Genomic DNA, 3781 nt, shown 5'->3' with positions numbered 1-3781 from the left:
CGGCTGGAGCAGCGCAGTGGCCGAGCCCCCGGCCCTGGGGCCGCCGCCGGCCCAGCTAGCGACCCCCCAGCTTGGCCGCTGCCGCGGTGCGGGGGGCGGTTAACCGGTGAAGCGCCTCTCGGGAAGGAAAGCAGCTTCGCGGGACGGATCCCCGAGACCAACCCCCGGCGGCCGCGGGCGCAGCGTGCTGCAGCCCCGGCCAGAGATGCTCTGCTCTGTGGGGACCCCCAGGACCGCCCCCCGCCGCCACCCGCGGGCGCAGCGACGCGTGGCCCTGATCCGCTGCCCTGGTGGCCCCCTGGCCCGGGTCTCTGCCCGCGCCTCGGGGGAGGGGGAGCCCTGGGTGCCTGTGCCCTGGTCCCAGTGGGGCGGGGACACCCTGGGCCGTCCCAGTGGGGGCGGAGAAGCCGCTTCCCCCTGCCCCCGGGGGTGCGCGCAGCCCGTGCCCCTCCCTGCCCCCTCGGCAGGCTGGGGGGATGTCGCTGCTGTGGTGGAGCGAGGGCTGAGGAGCCCCTTCCCCTTGGCGCAGGGGAGCCCAGCCCTGGGGCAGACGCAGCCCCTTCCCCCTGTGAGGGGAGGCAGGGGCGGGGGGCACAGGAGCCCTCGGGGGGAAGCCGCCCTGCTCCACAGCCTCCTTGCCAGCCCCAGTAGGTGGGCAGCCCTCTCCCAGCCAAGGTGCGCCAAGCCTTCCCCACGTGGGGGGCCGTGATGCCAAGCCACTTCCTCAGGGCGGGCATGGGTGCCCTGCCCCCTCGCCTTGGGGTGCCAGGCCCCCTCTCCTGTCAGCCAAGGGGTGCCAAGGACCCAGGCAGGCGGCGGGGAGCGGGTGCTAGGTCCCTGTCTGCCCGCCGGTGCCCCCCGCCCCGCACTCACTTACCCCACTCGACCTGTTGAAGATGCTCCCTCAGTTCTGCCCATCATTTCTGAACTGACAAAAAAAGGAGGGGGTAGGAACAAAAACCCACCACCTCTCTGGCGGTTCCAGCGAGGCGGTCATCCTTCATTTCTTCTTTTCTGGCTTTCTGGAAGCAGTTGGGGAATGTATGATGAAGCAGAAATGAGCCGTCAGGATGATATTTTAATGGCTTATATGTCACGTTGGTGCATGTGGCTTTGAACTGGAGCAGCTTTCGTTCCCTGCAGAGCGCGCGCCGCAAATCCCACTTGATAACTTCTACAACCCACAACTTTTTTTTTTCACATCCCCTCTTACTCTGTAGACTTAGACGCTCTGCCTAAAAATATCCTCTCGCCAGCCTTCCTCCTAGATTGCCCACGGGTTGCAGAGGGGTGGGTTCCCCCTGCATTTTGGAGGAAGTCTAAGAGTGGACAATCGAGTTTATTGCACTCCCAGTGTCACTGCCTTGTAGGTTTCTCATTATTAGGGTGTAAGAACCATGCACTTTACCCTGGCATTTTTAGCAGGAGGCATAAATAGTAATATAACATCCAGTAAAAGATAGGCAAGCACTCACTGACCTCCCCCCACACACACCCACACCCACCATGCATAGTTTATACCTGTTGCTCTAAGATATTGTAATTGTATTTTTTTCACGCTTGCTTCACAAGACAGGCTAAAAAATGTAGTCCCAGCTATTCATAATGAGCAGGAGTAATCACTCGACAAGGCTGCACTGAAAATCATCTTCACCTATGAAAGAGATGCAAATTGCCCAGCTAGCTAATATACAGCGATACATTTATTAATGCATTCTGCAAGTTGTTGTTTTGTAATCGCACTTTATCCCCTTTAAAAAAGGCAGTTCTGTATCCCCTTTAAAAAAAGGAAGTCCTAAAATGAGAACTATTCAAGCGATCCCATGTCCGATTCACCAGTACCTGAGATGGTGATTGTTTCCTCATGCCTTTCATTTGAAAGGATGAGCTAAAAAGTTTCTTTATTTAGGAAGAAGAGTTTGAAGGGATAAGATTTACTTGCAAAGAAACCAAGTGGAGGGCTGAAAAAAAGGGAAAATTGAAGGATTCCGACTCTTAGCTAGCTTTTTGTGTTTTCGTTAGCAGAAAATAATTAGACCTAATAAATATGCAGCCTACTGAGTAAATAAATAGCCTGCAGGATTTTTTTTTTTAATATTCTCAGTAAAAGGCAAATCTGGTATGTTTTTTTAAAAGCCGGAGCATCATTTAAAATTAATGTGCCAGTGTTACTTAGCTTAATTGATTGAGTCACAAAGATTTTCTTCTTTTAAGTGCTATACTTATACCTTTCAACAATCATTTTAATATATAGTCAATGGCTCTTTGTAGCAAGAACAAAAAGGAACTATCCGCAGTTTTTCAATAGACTTTGAGCTGGGGAAAGACAGGTTAATCGAGGGTTGCATCTAGAAAACAACCAAGTGTTGTATGTTTGCACTGAATCCAAATGTCTGCATTTTCCTAACTAAATCAAAGGGAGTGTTATTTCTTTTTCTGCTCACTCATCTGAAGGTAAGTAAATTTTCTCTGGCGATCAAAAGCTTGGTCAGCAACAAAGACACCGCCTGCTTTTTCCACCGTCCTGGTGTGGCAAGTTGAGGAATTTCAATAACTGTGACAAGGGTGACTGATTTGTGAACTAGAAAAGGTTTGAATGTCAGAAAATTTACATTGCTCCGATCTATCGAGGATTTTAAATAAATTTTACCCTCCCCCCACCACCACCACCAAAAAAAGAAAAAAAAAGTAGAAAAAAGAAAGTACCCGGGAGCTTCATGCAGCAGAGAGGAAACAAAGTAGCTTTGAGAAATTTACCTGAATGAAAGGGATCTCGTGGAAGAAAAAAAGAAAAAAAGGAAAAAAAAAGAAGGGGTGAGGGGGAGGGGAAAAAACCACAATAACAAAAAGGGGGGAAACAACAACAACAGAAACTAGAAAGTTAAGAGCTCTCACCCACCTGCGTTTTGATGGGTGCAGAAAACAAGATTTATTTCAGAAAACTGATCGAGGGCTAGAGTCAGTTACCCCGAGAAATCACGCTTGTTGTTTAAAGGTAAAATCAAACGCAATCGGCATATGCTCTGGAGTGCTGCAGTTTGAAACAAGGAGAAAACACAACTTCAAAAGAAGCCAGGCACAAAAGGGCTTCCCTTTTCACACCCTAAAAAGTTGCTCAGGGTGGTTAAAAATTCTTGATCTCCAGGCAATCATCATTACCATCATTAAGAGTATGATTGTGAAGAGAGGGGGGAAAAATACCAGTAATAATATGGATCAGGGTTTTGGAGCGCGCGCGCGCACACACACACAAAAAGATGCGTTTGAAATATTTTCGTGCAAAAAAAAATTTGGCTTTATAAAAAAAAAAAGTTGCTACTCCTGGAAGCCCTGTTTGTCAAAAGGGATGTCAACGCGCTGCACAATACCTGGGATTGATGAGCCGGGCGGGCCAATCAGGAGCGAGAGGAGGCTTTGCGCGCCCTTAGTTGGCGAGGAAGGGGGGAGCCGCGAGGGAAGGGGGGAGCCGCCAGGCACCAATGATCGCCCACGTCCGCCTTGACGTCGCTCCTCCCCTTTCTCCCATTCATCAAGGGGGGGGACGGTGTCGTCTTTTCAATTCATTTATCTGCAGGAATGATTGCCGCTATCAGTCTCGCGTTCACCGCCCGGCTGAGGAGGTGAAAGTTTCTCCCCAGGAAGATAAACCGCAAAAGACAATATTGTGCATGATTTGCGCCTTTTTTTGCAAAGCGAAAAAAAAAAGGCCCCCCAAAAAAAAGAGGAAAAAAAAAAAAAAAGCTCGGGGAGAGGGGGGGAAGGGGAGGGGAGGAGAAAAATC

General features: G+C 50.3%; 1 protein-coding gene across 1 annotated transcript in view; it reads right to left on the bottom strand.

The window, feature by feature from the left end:
- ZIC4 (Zic family member 4) overlaps positions 1-2056 on the bottom strand; it is a 25254-nt gene extending 23198 nt beyond the window's left edge. Inside the window, exon 1 of the mRNA XM_019503541.1 lies at positions 878-2056. The gene's annotated coding sequence lies outside the window, so the exon portion shown is untranslated. The remainder of the gene's footprint in view (positions 1-877) is intronic.
- Positions 2057-3781: the final 1725 nt, after the last annotated feature.

This window comes from Gavialis gangeticus, unplaced genomic scaffold, assembly GCF_001723915.1.
Source record: "Gavialis gangeticus isolate Ggan-Ray unplaced genomic scaffold, GavGan_comp1, whole genome shotgun sequence".
In the NCBI taxonomy this organism is placed as follows: domain Eukaryota; kingdom Metazoa; phylum Chordata; order Crocodylia; family Gavialidae; genus Gavialis; species Gavialis gangeticus.
This window is presented reverse-complemented; position numbering and strand designations above follow the sequence as displayed.